A 19,711-nucleotide genomic window follows, 5' to 3' on the forward strand; every position below is an offset into this window, starting at 1 on the left:
GTGAGGTAAATGTAACTTACAGTAAGAAAGTGCACACGCAGTTCCATTTCTTCTGCTGAAATGTTTGTAGGAAAGCAATAAGATAATTTCAATATCAAAGGCACATGTTCGCCTAATTTGCATTAAACAGGGGAGGGTGGAAGCACATTTGGAGCTAAGAGGAGGTCCTTATCCCAATCAATCAAGATATGTTACTTGCAAAATCACATAATTAAAAAATGCACAAATATCATAACTTCTCAAAAATATCCAATTATGATTTCTTTTTATCCCTTAGCACATGCCTCTCCAGTTTTCATTATGTTGTGACAGTAAAGTGAAACATTATTTTATATTTAGTGATGAAACAGGCAAGAAACTCTAACTTGTGCTACAGAAATAAAATAAAAGAGACAGTGAGACTCTCCGAGGAATATGCTAAAAGTGTCAATGCTGCTGCATGAATATGGCAAAATTGCTTATTTTCAGATTCAGCCACATCAAGCAGTTTTTTCCTGGCTGTTTGTGGAAGAGCTTGCATATTCATGGCCCGCCTGTTTTGAGAACCTGTCACTGAGCCTGTTATATAGCTCTCCTCCTTGTCTCTCTGTTCAGGATGGCTTCAGAGGCAAAAACACTCCATCAGACTTAACACTGTCCAGCTGACACAGTCAGGCAGTAAAACTGACAGCCAATGGAGTCTGGCCTAGCAAATGAACCGGATATAAACCGCTGACACAGGGGTCACCTTCTGTCACTGCCTAAGTATCCACACATTCATACACACATACATAGAAACGCACATATACACATCATATGGACAATGCGCGCCACATCCTATTGGTATTAAATACCCATACACTCACACACACAGGCACAGACCATCACTTGCATCCTCCCACTTCTCTCCTTTGGCTGGGTTAAATCCAGCAAAACCCCAGCCTTGTATTTGACCTGCCTCCCACCTCAGCTGTAAAAGAGCGAGTGCAGGAAGGAGGAGCTGGTGAGCACCAGGCTGCCCACGTCTCAGACAAGAGCAACTATGGATTTCTGACTTAAACTTGGCTAGTTATAAGGTCAATATAATATTGAAATGCATGGGAATAATTCCCCCTTCTGCGTGGACAGCTACCTTCATAAGTCTGAAGGATTAATAAAACAACTGGGTGAGTGTTTTTGCTGCTATGAAAGTTCTCACTGACAGCATATCCCCCCGTGGCTCTGTGAAACACAATAGGTGTTCAATGAGAGATTTATCAGCACAGCTAACGCTCAGGTCAGGAGCCCTTCATGTTGAAACCATCCACTGACAACACTGTATGTGCATATGTGTTTGCGTTTCTGTGCATGTAGGTATATATTTGCTTTCCATGTGAAGATAGTATTGTGTAAGTGGTGTGTGTTATCAATCCAGCTTCCTCCTCCCACGCAATGTGACTGTTGTGTTCCCCCTCCTCCCAAGCATTCCCTCTGCTGCACAGCCTCTGTACACGGAGAGCTCTGCACAGTCCCCGTGGAATCTCCCGTGTCAGTACATTACCTTATAAGTGGAGGCATTGACTGTGGGGACTCTTTGATACACATTCACATACAGTACAAACACAATTGATCTTCAGCGGAGCATTGAGAGGGAGGGAGGGATGCTGAAGAAGGATCTACACATGTATAACAGATCACAGGCCTTCTTGTGGAATAAGAACTGTGTGCAAGAAGGAACAAAATGCTCCTTTGATAAGGATGTGACAAGGAGCAATCTTTCCCTGGAGCCAGCCGCTGAGCACTGAACACTATCAGCGATGTGGGAAAGGCTCAAAGCACCACAGTAAAAATGTAACATTATCCTATCTGTTCAGCCTCACAATGGGCATAATGTGACTGGCCGTATTAATTATACATTTCTTTTTCTTTTTGCATGAGCAGATTTTCCCCTTAGGGATGCTAAAATAATGACTCCATCTTTTGACAACATTTGCAGCTCAATTAAAAAGTGTTTATGTCAATCTTCCCCTGTGTGGGCGCTGCCGGTTCACCATGTACACAGTAGTAGTGGGATGTTGTCATCTAGCCGTGAGTGTCAGAGACCTTAGGTTGTCATGACAATACACAGGGGTCAAACTTCAGCACTGACTTTCTCTCAAGGCAAAATAAATATTCCATCCAATCTCTGCACTTATTGGTAAAAGGAATTATTTAGTCGTTTTATGTATTTTCAGAGAAAGGGGAAAAACATACAAAAATCAGTAAGTGACTAATCGATCCCTCCTCCATTTATTTTTAAAATCGAGAGAGGGGCGTTTGTTAGGTTCAAATAAATACTTTCTCTTAGATGTGGATGCAAACTCAGACAGCAGTCAATGATATGTTTGAAATAAAAATAAATGAATTGGAGTGTTTTTGCTCTCAGTGAGGGGAGAGCCCTAATGAGAGTGATCACAGATGCCAAGACCAAACACTTCAAACAAAGGCAGCTTGTTCTTTCATACATGAACTGAAAAAACCTTTAAATATATTCTCTTTAAAGAAAAACAAAACAAAGAGAGTGACAGAAAGAGAGATAGTGGAATTATATTGTCTGGTGAAGAAAGTCTGCACCGAACAATCACAACCTTTTTGTTATCTTTCTGTAATTCTGTAATTTAGAAAATTACTAACACTAATTTGTTGTAATTATGGGTCTCCCCTTGCATTACTTACTCTGCAGGCTCTCACTGCTACATGCAATGCACACTATATTCTAAATGCTTTAGCTGTCCATATTTAGATGAGTTGTGAATATAAACAAGTGAGTGAGTGAAAAGTCCTTCTTGGTCTATTTAAACCCTCCCCTGCAGGCAACAGTATTTACAAGGAAACGGTTATCATTTAGTCTCTGTTGCGGATCAAAATGTCAAGCTCCACAGAGAATCTGAGCAGTGCTGTTAGGGCCAAAAGTGCAGTTTTAGAGCCCCAGGATCTGAGAGAAAAAAAATGATTTGCAAATGCCCAAATATGTCTAATTGACCTGAAATATAGCCTGTGTGCAGGAACTGTTTGAAATCAATACTTAGAGCGAAAAGAATATCCTTGAAGGAACATTTCAGAAGATAAGACCGCACATCTTTCGGAGCAGCATTATGAAGTACGCAAGAATTATGAAAACAATCAAGAAGTCATGAAAGGTCATGTGAATTAAAATTACAGTGGTTTCAGTAAATTAAGAGACTGAGGAACAGCTGTTTTTCACCTAGCAGACCAGTAATAGGAGTAAACTGAGCGCTACTGTAGATTATATGAATATTCTGTGGATGTGAAAGCCATTTGTGAGTGAATTTATACATAATGTATTCCCTCTGTATTTGTTTATTGCATGTGTTTAGTGAGGTAAATCAATAGCCAGTATTCCCAGCCTTGATTGGATTCACAATTAGCTCTAGTAAGAGATTCCCTGACAGTGGGTATGTTATATTCAACACAGCCAACCAACCTGATTGTCTTTCCCTCACATCAACCTTCCAATCCACGCCATCCTATCTGCTGTCCAGGTGCCTTGTGGGTAACGGTGAGGACTAGAGGGAAGTTCCATCCGTGTGGCAGGTGGGCCGTGACAGCTCCGAGATGCTCTTTGACCTGAGAGGAAGGGAAAACAACATCAATGGTAATTCCCCTTCAAACACATTAACTGGGGATGAACTGGGTCCCACCGAGCCCCTCTGAGTGGACTCGCATTGATCGCAGAAATCCATGAATAAATTTAGCACTAATTGATTTTTTTTCCTCCTCAGAAAATAAATCTCTAATTCTGAGTAGAGGCAGTGAATGTAGCAGATTGTGTAACCACCTTCCTTTTCCTTTTTTATATCTGTAACATTTTGAGAAGTAACTTAATAAGCTACAAAAATATTCAGTGTCCTCTCATACCGTCTGATCCACGACGACTGTTGTTTTCAGTGCAGCCACAAAGTTTTATCATTTTGTGATTGGACAAGAGTCAATAAAACGGTCCACCTAGAGCTCAGTTGCTAAACAAACAAAGAGAATTTATTGTGTTAGGATTGCCGAAGCAACAAGCCCAGAAATTAACCCATTAGGTCCTCTGGATTTCAGCTACCTTTTAATTGCTTTCAGTGGGGATTGAAGTTATAGTTGGAGGGGAAATGGTGTCACATATGCATTTACAAGAGCTCCCTATCCCTTCACCCTGCCAGTTGGAAGAGTGATACCGTCAGTATCGGAGGAAAGCATTTACCAAAGATTCCAAGCATTAAGCGTAAATGCTGCAGTGTTGTTACAAAGTGGAAGAAGATGTTGAAAATATGCTCTCATGAAGGTGAACTGCCGAAGTAGTTTTATTCAAACTGAGAAAAGGAAAATGGTTTGAGATCTGTGAGCCTTTAGCATTATATTTACAAATGGTAAGCTAAAGAACATTTCCTTACTGTTTTTGACCAAAAAAAAGAACAAAAACAAAATATGTCTACATAAAATATTTTTATAACTGTGGAATCTTGGAAAAATCCCCCAAAATATATTAGTATCTTAAACTCCAAGTATCTATTTAAGCTATATTTTAAAAACAAGCGATTTAGCCAAAGGACAGGTGTGGTTTTTAAGCATAGCACTTATTTTAGTCATACCATATAAAGCTGATTGGAAACACTTGAGCATGCCGTTCACAGTTTAATCAATGGATCCTAAAGTTCAGGCTGATCTTTTAGTCAGATGCTATAGTATTTTATTTTATATATGTTTTTCTTTTTGCTTTTCTAATTAATTGCTACAGCTGAAATCACTACTCAGTAAAATATCACAGCTTTGTGGATGAAAGTGCATGCTTTTATTTTATGCTGTGATAAGAATGCTAAATCAGACTTGAATATGGATGTTTGATCTGTAATAGTAATATAATAATAATGGTTAAATATACCACTTTGTATATATTAACTGCAAAATATTTTATTGTCAGTTGAAATTGTCAGGGTGCTTATTCGTAGAAATGATTGAGTCTTGATTTGGGAAGTTGTAGATTCAGGTATCATACTGCCACCTACTGGTTGAGACTTTTCTCAAAGATGATAAGTCAGTCAGAGTGCACTCAAATGAGTTCCTCATGATTAAAATTATTCAGTGATTTCAGGAAGGACAACTTCTACTTCAATGACATCTATGGAAATTAAATATTACATTTAGTTTTACTTCAAATGATAGATAATTTCCTCAGACATCTGCATTAACTAGGAGAGGAAATGTCCCATGGGTGCCCTGACTAAACATCGTGCCCTGGGCCCTGTAAAGCACATGTAGCTGAAGATGTTGTTATGGTCTATCAAGACTCTCTTCACTGACAAACCTCAATTGCTCAGTCGTGCAAAGAAAAACGCATTCCTGAAATGTTCCTTTTTGTTTGATGGATGAGTTGTACATATAATGGCTGGGCATTACCTCTGCAAATAAACCAGACTTGACATTGCCCTGCGCTGGAACATCTGGGACGCCCCAGAGACAGGATCAAAGGCCTTGCTCGTCCTTGGACTCTATCTGTGCCAAACATGCACAGCAAGCTCAAGAACAGCTATCCAGCGCATTTCAGTCATCATCATCTGCACTGGCTGTGTTTGTTAGTCATCACCTATTTCTGTTTAATTTGTTACAGTCATATTCCTCAGTGTTTTCGTCATGGCAACAGCAGGGCAGATCGGTGCAGCTAGACAATACACTAAATCAATTTTTGAGCTTATTATCCCACAACAAAATTATATCTTTGCCTAAGTGGAAACATGAACATGATGTTGAAAATCAAGTGCTAGACTGATTGATCTTTCAAGCACTTTTCCAACTGACACGTCAGACAGCATATCAACTCCACTCGCATCTGTACTATACTATTGGGGCTGCTACAACACAATCCACATTACTTGGGCTTTGTTTGGAGAGAGCCAGCCAACTGCATAACCTTAATTAGTCAAGCTGTATTCATTCAAGTGATTACAATGCCCTGCACAGTAGTGAAGAGAAGCATCTGTCACTTAAACTCAAATGATTTCTCAATCTTACCAGTTGGTGGAATAAATTTATCGTGTGTGTATCAGTATATAATACATTCCGATGATGACTATGCGCCAAAATAAAATACAATCTTGTCTAGGGCTGCCACTAACAATTATTTTCATTATTGATTAGTCTGTCAATTATTATTTGGATTAATTGATTGTTTAGTCTACAAAAAGTTAGAAAAACGCCCATAACAAGTTCTTAAATTGCTTGTTTTTGTCAGTCCAAAACTGAAAGATATTCAATTTAAAATGCTATAAAACAGAGAAAAGAAGCAAATCCTCACATTTGAGAGGCTTGAAGCAGCAAATATTTGGATTTTGTCCTTGTTAAATTACTTACACAGTTAGATTATTTAAATTGTTGAGGATTTATTTTATGTTGACTGACTAACCAATTAATCGATTAATTATTCTGGCACTTATCTTTTCTCTTTCTCTATTGTGATATATTAAGTACATTCAAAATGCAAAAAGCATTGCATATTTTTAGCATGATGTTAATTCTGCCGTGGCTCTAAAGGACAAAATGAGGTTTATCTGGGATCACTTTTTTTCCCAGGTTCTTGAGTTTCATTGTGTTTGCCATTTCTAAATCTCCCCAAGGCTATGCATCTGCTGCTCTCCAGCATGCACAATGGGGGAAAAAAGCAGAATGTCACTTTTGTGAACTAGCAGCAGCGGAGCGGAGGGAAAATGACGCAATCATCAGAAAAGTGGTTTGGGTGGTGAAGCTGGGGCCTTACGAGGGGCAGGTTGTAGGGATCGCCCGCACCTCGGCAGATGTGCCTTGGTGTCACTCTACATCCGCAGCCGAATGAATCACCCAACAGATGTTTAACGTCAAGGCCAGGCTGTCACGCCAGCCAAACACACACATGCACACACCAGCCATGCAAAAATATGCACACACACACTGTACAATTTATTACTACATTAGGAAGAATGGCTCCACAAGGGGTCAGACCAAGGCGATGATGTTCACCTTGATGTGACTTTGACCAAAAATAACAAAAGCGAGATTTCACTAAACCTATAGAGAAGTGTTTGTAGGGTGGAAAAAAACCCTGTGATGTGCACTAAATACACAAAACACACTGACTGAAGTGTAGCTCTACTCAAACTCGCTGAGTCTCATGAAATGTTTCTACAGCATAACGTATTTTCAGACACTCTTTTTGATCTCTGGCTTGTACCATCTGAAAACAACCCGTCAATACTGAAAGACAGACGAAATTTTACTACACCAGCATTCCTGATTCCTTTTTGTTTGTGGGACCTTTCATGGCAGAATAAAGATATCTTGTCAAAACACCTTTCCACCAAAAAAACTAATGTGGCATCTTACTAAAGATGTAATCTTTATCACCTCTTTGTTTTTAGGGTTTGTTCTAGCAGTTGTTTTGAGGTGGGGATGACGAAATGCACCGCTACTACAATAAACTGCCAATGCTATTAAACAGATGTTCTCAACGTTTGTAATGTCACACTGCCATGCTGTACACACCACATTTCCACATGTGAGATTTTATTGATAGGAGGAAAATGATCAAAACCAGATTACAGAATTTAGTTTCAAACATTTACATTTCTTTTCTCTGGAACCGGTCCTTTACCCACTGTCACTTAAGGTGAACAGTCTCTCAAGGATTTGACTGATCTTCTCATAGAATCAACCATTTCGTGTACCGTGGGTGTATTTTTATAAAGTGTGCCTTGGTACCAAGAACACTGAGAATCACTGTTAGAAAAGACCAATTGAAGGTAAGGAGCTTTTAAGAAAGAGTTGCTGGATCTTTGAGAACATTCTTGAGGCCCTTTTCCCCTCTTTTGGAGAAACCCAGGCAGATAAAAGGAAACACTGGTGGATTAAAGTGTTCAGAATGTATCAGCATCAAACCACTAGAGTTTTTGCCCTCTACATTTTTCAAACGCAGTCAATAGATCTAAATATTTTACTGTGCCCTGGCCGATTTATTGTTTGATGTTTAAAAACTTGTGTGGAATGAAAGAAAATTCATTAAAGAAGATGGCCCCAGAACGAGGCCCTACGATCAGCTTTGAAAGTCTAGTTTAACTGGGATATTGATCATTCTCTTTCTTCTGTGACAAAGGCCACCAGGGACGCTGGAGGTGTCGGTGGATGAAGGCGAGCTGCCAATAACACCAGACGTGTGCGTGTACACTGTAGGTGAGGCTGGGAATTACACTACTGACACTAAAAAATCCAATAAGTAAAATATGACCAAACAAACATCACATTTTTGATTTCTTGCTGGTCAAAAGAAGATTCAGGGTAGATTCTGGTTTAGATGAAGAAATGTGCACTTGAGAATTTTGATTTTTGAAAGGCATCACAGATACGACTACGATATTTGGGAACTTAATTATACAGCTTTGTGGGGTCACTGGAAATAGTTTATTTGAGCATCCCTAAATTCATATAGGACTTTAATCTGATCACAGGACTTCCAGTGTGCGTTCATGGTGTAGAAGGAGCTGTTCCATTACTGACTATGGATTGTTCTGCTTAAGAAGAAACTGATTCAAATCACAAATCAGAACTGTTATAGAAGCAACATACTATATGCATGTTCTATTTTAGGGTGGATTTTCCCTTTTAGTCGCCCAATCTCTGTATGTCTGAGGGTAAAATTTTACATATTCAAGCTTTTCTACAGGTGTGGCTATACCCATCATGGCCTAAAAATTTTAAAAATTACACTGCACCTCAAAAAGTCTTATGCGCAAGCTGGAAACGCAAGAGAGATTTTTCATAGAAATCTTTTTTGAAGTCTATTTTGGAGATATTCTGCATGGTAAAGCAAAACTTAATCCGCTTGAGTTATTCAAGCTTAGATTGCCATCAAAGATAACTCCTAAATTTCTGGCAACTTTCTTGACATCAGAAGACAGACTAACCACAGCATAATTAATTAAATCTTTGGAATATGCAGGGCAAAGAGTTCTTTTCCCTGAGCTGCAAAACATTAGACAAACAGGACTTGACAACTGTCAGCAGTACTTTGGAGATGGCCAGGCTACGTAGACTGATACCTTAAAGAAGACATACACAATAACGACATATCATCAGTGTATCGGAAAGAAAGAATATCTGTAAGTTGTGACATTTGTAGAATCTTAGAGAATGTGCAAATTGCATACCCCATATCCACATATAACATAAAACATTATTATGATTATGAAATTAAATTACCATAAAGCTAGCCATAGAAAAATAAGGCAATGTTTTGTATGAAGATGTAAATAATTTAAGCAATGTAAATAACAAATGACATTATTACATTCATCATTCGTCCTACAGGCCTGCACACACAGGTAATTAAGCTGACTTCCCCTTGACACTGCCATAGTGGGGAGATGCAGTATCCTAAAAAACGTTCAGCCATGTTGGCTTTCACTTGGAAGTGTTTCCTTAATTTGATCAGGCCATTTTGGAAAACCAACCAAAAAGAGCTGCCCCCCTCTGTGCCTCTCTACTGTGTCCACAACACTGAAAGAGCTCACAGAAATATCAGAGGATCAAATAATGTAGAGCATAATATTGCCCTTTTTTAAAATGCTTCATAATTTACATTAAAAGTTAATTATGACAAAGTTTTCAAGGCAAATGACTATATTCTAGATCACAATTTATAGTATAGAGAGAAAGAGACTAAATTTCACACATTTTAATGCCAACTATTCATGCAACTCAAGAAAATAGCAAAATCATTGCACTTTTTTCTTTAAAAAATGTGTTTTTAAGAGATATGTTGGCAGAATGCTTTCACAATGTATGCAGAATTGTGAGATGCTCTAAATGTTTGCATTTGGTTTTAATAAATGTATTGCAATAAGTCAACCAATAAGTAGCCAAAATGAACACAATGTATTTATTTGTTATTTTTTTGTTATATGTTACCTCTATACCGTATAATGCAACACAAAACATGTCTGTTTTTCAAATTAGGCGCATGAAAAGCAGTTTTGTTCGCCCCTCGTTTTGCACAAAATTACCCTCCTTTAAAAACTGAAACAGTTTTTGGCACAGCTGTGACTATGCAACATGGCCAGTTTAAAATAAAAATGCACCTCTTCTCTTTCCAAGCATCGGTTACTCATTTCCATTTCATTTCTTTTCCTGCTCCAACCATAGCTCTGATCACAATGTCAAGACTAGATCTCCCACAATAATATGTACTGGTCTAAACCACTGATGGTCACTTAATGGATACTTACAGGCAGACCTGCTGGGCCATCAACTCCCAGGACCAAATCAAACCGCTCACTCACTGGAGATGCTGGTTTCTTCCATGGCATGTATAGAAGCTGAATAAAGAGAGTAGTTTGGAGCATGTCAGTATCTTTGTCGTTAGTAACACGTTTGTCCCAGCAAAATCAGGTACTTGAAGTAAATGAAATATGGAACTGACTCTTAACAATATCATGAACTACTGAGCTGCTGGTCAATTTGGTGTAGCCTACAGGGAAATAAATGCTGATAAATTATCCTACTGCACTCCTGCTGCTTAACACACAACACTGACATTTTTCACCTTAATGAAAAAACATTTATTAAGAGATACATTTCACCAGCAACTCCATTATTCAACTCCATTAGCAACTTCATTATTACATCCAATTACTACGTAGCACACAGCTGTTTCAAGGTATGTCTTTTTTTCTACATTGTTCCTGTGGACAATCTGTGAGAAGATGCTACCTACATCAGACATAGCACTTGACTGAAGCTTGATTGAAATCTGTCAAGAACCCTTGGGTTGCAAAACTAGGGGCTAGTTTCCAAGGCAACACGTACACCAAGTGGTATTAGTTCATCATCAGTAGCAGTACTTGTGGCTTTTTATTGCCACCTTCACAAATTTCTCTAATTAGTTGCCAACCCTGGCTGATATTCACCCTCAACTGTTCAACTCATATGTCGTACCCATATTTAAGTTTTATCAGAGGCTCACATCATAAACTGAGGTTTGCTTTGAGGTTGTTAATGATAGATAATTTAAAAAAGTGTGTGTGTCTCAATTTAAATAATTTACTGTGATAGTGAACTGTTTTTCACCCTGAATTTTATACATAGTGGTGTGACCTGATTTATTAAGAATTCAAATCACATAAAGATGTACAAACTGTGTAGCCCATATTTTCACATAAAACTAGTCAAATTGGTTTTTAGTGAATATACTTTATATTTCGCCAGTGCATCAGTGAAAGTGTCTCCCAGCACGCTGTCCTTCTTTCCAAACTCTCCTTTGAAAAGACACACAGGACACAGCAGGAGGGGAGGTATGATGTTCTCTCTTTTTATTGACTGACACGGCTGATGAGGGCCCATCCTGCACTTTGGCAGGAGGGCAGCAAGCATGCGGAGGTGGCGCCCACCAGGGTGTGAGGAGGGGACGACATGGTCGTCCTTCATAGATATTCCATGCGTGGCTTTACCCTCAGCTGCCCTGTCAAGGTCTGTGTATGCCCCTCCAAGGGGGCTGAGACAGGGTCATGGATGACACCTGCCTCTATGCCAGACGTGACAGCACAGCTGGGCCGCTTAATGACAGAGGGGCCTGGCCCAGCATACACCTGCCCATCCTGGGCAGGCCAGGCGACCTCACGGGGAGAAAGAGGAGCCATTGCCACGTTCGATGGACAGATGTTCTGGAGAGGAGACAACAGAGACAGCTGCACTACAGGGACCCCTCCGTTTCTCTCCTCTCTCCAGTAATTGAAAACCATGTAAAAGGTCAATTGTGTGATACTGGCTGTCCCTCTTTGCAAGTTGTTTCTTTCAGCCAAAACATGACAAAAACAACACTGACTGGATGACAGCTTTTGCCGCAGTTACTGCCTATTTAGCTATGGATGTCCATGTAATGACGAAATCTGTAAACATTCCCAGTGACTAAATCTGCATATACAAAGAGGTGTGGGCCATCTGTTGGAGGCCATGAATAGGGGTCCCTGAGAGAAACCTAATCATTGGGTACATTACACAGACTGTTATGACATTTGGACTCCAAACGAAGGAGGACTGTAAGGGGAATTCCAAACTCTATCAACATTTGCTGAATAGCAAACCAACAGCTCCTGTGTAAAGAGTCCACTGCGGTACTGGGGGTCAGTGTCTGTCCTGAATACCGACAGAGAGTGACCCTCTTTCTGGGTTTCACTCTGATGAGAAGTGGCAAGGTTCTAACCTCCACAGAATTGCTTTCGGTTTGTGGTTGTCTTAAACAGAACCAGCTACAGAACTGTCATACACCATCAGCCTCTCTGGAATTTTGCAGAGATTTCTAGACCTTTATAGACAAATTAACGATCAAAATAGACAATGAGGATTCATCAAGAAACACCAAACAGGGAAATGAGATAAACTTTAGCTACTTTTGTAAGACATTTGGTTGTTGACTTTCAAGTAGTAGAACCTTGGCAATGTGTTTGAGAAGTTTTTTTACTTGACCTAGATAAATACCTAGAGTTTTATGGGAACTGAAGAAGGTACAAAAGGATTAAATGCTCAGACTGTGAAATACAGTATTTAAAGAGTGTGTGTCAGTGTTGGACAAAGAATGGCTACTATAAATGTGACATCTCATACATTTATTTCAATAATCTAAAAGTTTGAAAAAGTTGTTACTTTTAATGAGGAACATCTTAGGGTTCACCCACAAACATGTGGTTTTGAGGGAACTCTTTCAAATTTTAACAAAAACAAGTGCTGTGACTTGAGTACCAGCACAAACAGGAAGGAAACAATATATTCCATAAACTCCCCCAAATGAGAATGTTATCAATTACACTTGTGTCTGCAGGAAAAACAAAATGAAGCTCTTCAAGATGCATGTTTCTGGTTTGACTGACCGTAGCCTTTTGCCAATAACAATGTTACCCGCAATCACGATCCAAACCACACACCCTTGGCACGGCACGCTGTCACAAATTATGCTTTGATTCTGACCAAATGCAACAGCTTCCTGTCTAGTGCTGTTTTCTCTTACTGTCTGTTTTATTATCTTGAACCAAATGCAAACTAAGGGATGCTGTTTTCACTGCAGAAAGGACATTTTGTAACATATCAAAAATGTTGGATGCTGCAGATGACAAACTTGGAGAACAAGTATCCTCATCAAGGAAAACAATGACTGTAACTTCAGAACTTCAAAGAAACCAACACTATCTGCACTCATTAAACCCAATGAAAATCTGTTTTAGACGCTGTTGTTCCATCATGGACTTTACTCCTAATTTTTCTCTCATGTCTAGAAAACAAATACACAACAGTTATTTCTAATCACTCCTAAAACCACTGGGTGTCTTAATTCAAATGTGTGAGTGTGACTGTGTTTGTGTGTATGCCACTTGTATGAGAGTGCAACTGCATGTGTGTAGCACACCAGAATGCACATTTCAAAGGCAAGACAGCTCCTGGGCTTGCTGAACTTTTGCTTGTTATCAGGAGCTGAGAGTGAAATGGAGAGAATTGATCTTTTGTCTACTGGAGGTGCACTCCCTTGGGCTGGGCCGCTCGCTTGCTCACTTGCTTAGCTGCCATGCAGAGGGCTCTCTCTCCCCCCCTCCGCCCCCACCACCCCCTTATTCACTCACTCTCTCGCTCTCTCTCTCTCTGCATGGCGGCTGCCTCTCCTCCAGCTGACACTTGTCCTGCCGTTACTGGGAGAGATGTGCGCTGAGCTGCTGACACCAGGATTGATCTTCCTCCTTTTCCCCATAAGCTCCATATCAAACTCCTAAAAGAATGGGCGGAGGGGTGGGGATAAGGGGTTGGGGAGGCGGCCAGAGTGGAAGGGAGAGTAGGGAGAATATTGTCAACTCACATCACCTCTTCAAACTAACAATGTTTGGTGCTGCAAAGGAATAGAGAACACAAAGTTGACAGTTATATTGGTGGTGGTAGAAGGAAGTTCACTCTTTTTGCTAAATTGTTGCTTACAGTGATACCACAACACCTACAACTACATTTGCTAATGCTATCAACAGGAGTTATTTTTCATGAACAAGACTCAAATGGTAAACTATTTGCTATTAAAATGAAGATGTGGTAATAAAAATAAATTAGTTGCATCATTCTGTAAATAATAGACCTCAAAACTTGCTTGATTAGAATATTTGTCAAATTGGTAGATAACTGTGCCTACAAGATGATTTCGAGGTCACACTTAACACAAATGAAATCAGCGCAAGCTCTGATTTATGCCAAAAGTAGTACTACTTTCAGTGTTGTTTGATTACTTTAATTTTATTTCTTTTGTACTGATTTCTAGTTAAGACAAGTTAATTACGCAGATGAAATAGACTTTTAAGAAATGGAAATATTAAGTTATTTGCTGCATCTTGTTGCATCTTGACTGTGGTGAGAGCAATACTTGGGAGGCTGATTCAGTGGTGGCAGAAATAATAATTTAATGTTTAACTAAACTGTAAATTGTTCAGTCTTCAATGCAACAGACTTTTAAAGATTATTTTTGGGCATTTCTGCCTTTATTACATAGTGACAGCTGCAGAGGGAGACAGGAATGGGAGAGAGAGAGGGGATGACATGATGCAGCAAAGGGCCCCGGGTTGGAATCAAACCCGGGCCGCTGCGGTAAGGACTCAGCCTTAATGATACAGGCTTTAACTGGGTGATCTACCAGGGCGCCACCCACTGCAACAGACTTAACCATATTTTTGGCAATAACCCTTAACACAACAAGTAAATCACAGCTGAGTCACCACTGGAGCAAGGCATAATGCAGAACACATTTTAACTCTGTGGTCTTGTTTACATTATGTGTTGCTTTTCTGAAAAGCCTCTACTTACACACGTATTGCAATACCTTTTTTATGCCTATATTTTATAATTTATGTAGTACTTATACAGGTCATTTGCAATGCCTATGAGTGGAAAATAAACAGGGAAAAAAGCTTTTTATTGGCAACAGAACCAAGATGAACTCTATATTGGATACTGGCAAATATCAAACTGAGACCCTGGCCTGTCAAAGGATATGATAGATTGTATCTGTGACAGTCCTCTTCCACTTTAGAGATTCACTTCATTTGAAATGTACAATAATAAGCGTTATGTAGACCTCCTCTTAGTCAGGTATTTAATATGAAATGCTATGTACAATGGTCTGAACTTAAAATAGTTGAAAGGATAAAATAGTTGACATAGTTTTGATTACCCTTTAAAGCACAGAAGTAGCTGGTAGATTTCTTTCTTTCCCTAAACCAAAACTAAACCTGGCTCACATTGGTCTTAGCTTTATAATTTAAAAAAAAAAAACTACAAAACATGATAATGTTAACAACAACAATCAGATACACTTGCCCGATTTTTTTCTATTCTATAAAATGCAGTTCTTCATGTTAAAATAGCAAAAATGTTACAAAATGTCCATCCTGCAATGTTAATAAATCCTTTCCTGGATCTGCACCTGATCTGGATTTCCACCAAAAACGAATCACTTCTTCCCCAGCTCATGGCCTAACCTTCTGTTAATAGATTTTTCCAGTACCGAGCTAACTAACAAACAAACAAACCAAACTACGCAACAGATGTAAAGATTACAGCATCTACAACTGAAAGGTTTAAAATGAATCTGAACTAATAATTAGACTTAAAAATAAAAAAATGTATAGTCATAAATAACACGATCAAATAAACACTTTCATCAAACGATGTGTGCAGTCATACAGTACAGAATGCATTTTCAGTGGCTCTTGAGGACTTCCGTTGTGATTGTAAGTCCAAGCATTGGCGTGGATATGACTGGGGATCTTTACAGTTATTACTGTGTGTTATTGGCATCGCACAGAGAGCAGACCTGGGAGGAAGGGTTCAGAGTGGGGGGGCAGATGGGAGAAGTCTAGCAGCAAACATTGTAATTTGTGGGTTAGCCAATTTCAGGAGGCTGGATGGCCTGATACCCTTGGTAAGCATCCGAGAGCAGCGGAGACCAGAGTAGAGCAGGGCAGAGCCATGCAGAAGGAAGATGAATCAAGTTTAATAACAAAGGGTTCTAATTGCCCCCCACAACCCTGCACCCCCACCCCTGAGCTGAACTCTAATTACGGTGAGAACACAGTGCACTGTCACCCAATATTAAGTTGTTGAAGAGCGGGACGAGATAATCGATAAACACTTCAGATGAGGGGGGGCAGAGAGAAAAGGGAGAATGAAAAAAGTAAGATGCCCCTTCCATTCAGTGGGAACCAGCAGCACCCAAAGCCCTCCTGGCTCATGAGAACACCGTTGGGACAATCCAAGAATGATTGCAGAGCAGATTGCAATAATCCTGAGCACCCCCCACCCCCATACAAACACACATACAGCACAATGTAGAGCCCCACCTTCCCCATGGACTGCCTGAGCACCCGTGTGTCTGAGAGGAGGTGAACACGGTCACCCTAATTACAGGGGCCCCAGCTCTCTCACACACTAACACATACTCACCAGGCATAACTAAAGACAGGCCAATTAGGGCGAGAGGGAGATAAGGGAAGTTTTATTTGTATACTAATTAAGCCCCTGATGAAATTCAAAAGGGAGGTGGTGAGGGGGATTGGGGGAGGGAGCGGACGGGTAATTGTGTGTTTGAGAAAAGGTTGCTTTAGGTGCGGTTATCTGAGAAGCACAGCCTTGAGATAGTTGCCCCCTAATCCCATGCTGAGCCCCAGCACTGCACTGCAAGGTCTCTCATAATTTGATCTGTTACATATGAAATGGCAGGCTCTGACAGCAAGCGTTTATTGTCTATTTGGTCCTCATTTCAGCTCAACATAAAAGAAGTTGTCATGCCAAAGAGACTGTTTTCTTTTTTTTTGTTGTTGCTCTAGTTTGAACTTAAAAAAGATCTCAAGATAATGTGGATTAACTTCCAGCCTATTTGTTAAACACATTAAGCATTGAGAATATTTGGCAATGTGTTTGCACATATGCTAAGTAATGTTTGAGGTTATAACCTCTGATCACTGAAGTATGAATTAAAGTGGCTAAAAAGGTAATTATTCTGAATAGATTCTTTTTGTAGATTTTAACTTGTCACAGCAGGTGTAACTAATAACATTAACAATATTTCTTTTCTATTCAAGCATCGCAGTAAACAGTTATGATGAACCAGAATGTACAATACCAGGACCATGGAACAGTCTCACCTAAATGGAATGCAGCCATCGTTAAGGTTATTATTTACACCTGTTCTTTTCCTGCTATAAAAGCCAAAAAAAAAAGTCTAATCACATAAACTATATGTTGCTCAGCGGGTAGTCTAATCATTAGTGTAGTCCGTAATAAAGTGTTTCAATATCAGCAGCCTATTAAGTCTTGCTGTTGTAGATCAGTGATTTCCAACCTTTTTACCTTGTGACCCTTTAAAGCAATCAGTCTACTTGCTTACTTTCATCACAAGGTGTGAATGTCTATGGGCTGTGAGCAGTGTTCCCTTGTCACATTATTTCATTTGAATAGTTTAAAAATAATAAATATATATAAACATAAATAAATAAATATGCTCAGTTTTTTTCTTTCCTATTTCCGATCTTATTACTAATCTCACAACCCCTCAGATTTATCTGGTGAGTCCTTGGGGTGGTCCCAACCCACAGGTTGGGAACCATTTGAGATAAATATAAGTCTGTAGAGAACATGTGTTCAAATTTTTTATGTGAATACTTTTTGTATTAATTCCTCACTTATCAGATTGATACTTGATGTCACAACATTAAAAATGTAAATGTCATAGGCTGCATTTTGTAGCTGTAAAGGCTGGATATACACTCAGAATTGACACACACTTGAACTGTGTTTCATTATACAGAGAGGTGTTTTGTTATTTAGTCTCCCCTCATTGATATAAATAGGATGGACAAAATAATAGAAACACCTGTCATTATAACGCAATCAGGGATGGGACGATATACAATTTTATCGTGGATCGAGACAAAAAACACTCAAGATTAGTTGATCGTGATGATAATATCCTCACGAGTGACTTGAAAAAGCTGTCTAGCTCACTAACATACAGTCCAATATTGATTTCCTGATTTATTTTGAATTGCCAAGGTTTGGCACATCTCACTCTATAGGCCACAAGGCTAGAAGCACTTTGATGACAGAAAAGAGCCACAATGCCAGTTGGACTTTCAGTCCAGATGGATTTTCGTTAAAGGATAATTCCTGTATTTCTTAAGTCGGGGGTAAATTATATAGGCTTATACTGATGCAATTGATGAAATTGTTGTCTGTACCATTTGACATCATGGTAGAGAATTGAAAAATAGAGCCGGGTTTAAAAAATACAGAAATTATCATGTAAGAAAGAACAGACTCACACAATGTTGCTATTTTTTATTTATTTATCCTTTATTTATGCAGGGAGACCTTATGATTTATGATTACCTTATTTAAGATTGTTTGATTTTCACTAAAAAGATGTGTCCTCTGTGATGCAATAAAAATATTTGTTTCTTAACAAAATGTAAGGTAAATTGATTCCAGTATGTTTTAGTGCCGTTTTAAGAGTTTTAAAAATATTGTGATGATTATAGGGATAATATCGTGAATCGCAATTATTTTGGCCAGGATAATCGTGACATGAAATTTTCATATCGTCCCATGCCTAAACGCAATACAATTCAACAGCACCACAAACTACATCCTCCACAATGACCTCTCTAAAACAGTTTTAACAAGAAATGAACATAATAACCTTTATTGCAGGACTGTTGTTTTAGACTGCATTAGTTTTAGCTAGGTGTACCTAATAAACTGACAACTGAGTGTATGAAGTAGAAATAAATCTGTCTTAGAGACTTCTATGGGCTTACACACCTAAAGGATTTATGCTGTTATTTTGAGAGTTGATGTCCTAACAAGTAAGGTTAAGGAGCTGTCAAATTATGGCTGTTTGGCAACAAATAGTTGCAGCCATAGGACACTAAAACAACATCAGCAACAACACATTTCCAGCTTACCACCTGTTAGCTAACTATTGTAGGATGCCACACAAATGGGACAGAAATATAATGTTTGCCTCGTCTGTGTACTGACAGTAGATTTCCATAAGGCACAATGAAAAAAATGAAAGTGTCTTTTATGAACATCAACATTAGCTAGCTAGCTTATTGTACCAACATTAGCTGCACTGTACATCACAGGTTGCTTACCTGTCCATGCAGCAAGTATAATGCCAACTCCGTGTCAGTAGCCCAAAAACTGCCTCCACCTTTCACATATAACGCTACAGTTGCTATGTTCAATGCAACGGTCACTCGTGATTTGGAGAAACAAAACCGAATATATGAGTGCATTAGTGAAATGTTATTATTATTTCTGGACGTTATCTTCCCTCTAATTGAGAGAGGAATCCCCAAAATGCCCGGAGAAAAAGATGGCGTGCGCTTCAGTTTGTATGACGTATGTATTGTATGAGTACGTCTGTTAGTAAGTTATTTACAGTGCTGCACTGTGGACAGGTTGTCCAGCATTTTTATTATTTTAATGGAAATCCAACACTTTGGCAATACTACCTCTTATTGCTTGTAGGAATGGATTGGAGACCCAAAGTGTTCAATATTAAATAAATAGATAAAATCAGTCCTTCTTGAATAAACAATCACACGAATAAATACAGACAAAGTATGTAATATAACCATAAAATACTCTGCTCAATATTATTAAATGT

At 39.0% G+C, this 19,711-nt stretch overlaps 2 long non-coding RNA genes across 3 annotated transcripts in view; one reads left to right on the top strand and one right to left on the bottom strand.

Annotated features, from left to right (window-relative positions):
• The window catches only part of LOC122873348, a 53,940-nt gene extending 34,508 nt beyond the window's left edge, over window positions 1-19,432 (bottom strand). For both annotated transcript variants that reach the window (XR_006377403.1, XR_006377402.1), the window contains exons 1-4: window positions 19,194-19,432; window positions 13,629-13,771; window positions 10,248-10,337; window positions 3,443-3,585 (exon numbers count right to left, since the gene is read on the bottom strand). This is a non-coding gene — a long non-coding RNA (uncharacterized LOC122873348). The remainder of the gene's footprint in view (window positions 1-3,442; window positions 3,586-10,247; window positions 10,338-13,628; window positions 13,772-19,193) is intronic.
• On the top strand, window positions 983-8,184 carry LOC122873349. Its single transcript, XR_006377404.1, has 3 exons — window positions 983-1,145; window positions 3,501-3,613; window positions 8,120-8,184. It is a non-coding gene; the product is annotated as an uncharacterized LOC122873349 (long non-coding RNA).
• Window positions 19,433-19,711: the final 279 nt, after the last annotated feature.

Source organism: Siniperca chuatsi, linkage group LG3 (assembly GCF_020085105.1).
Source record: "Siniperca chuatsi isolate FFG_IHB_CAS linkage group LG3, ASM2008510v1, whole genome shotgun sequence".
In the NCBI taxonomy this organism is placed as follows: Eukaryota; Metazoa; Chordata; class Actinopteri; order Centrarchiformes; family Sinipercidae; genus Siniperca; species Siniperca chuatsi.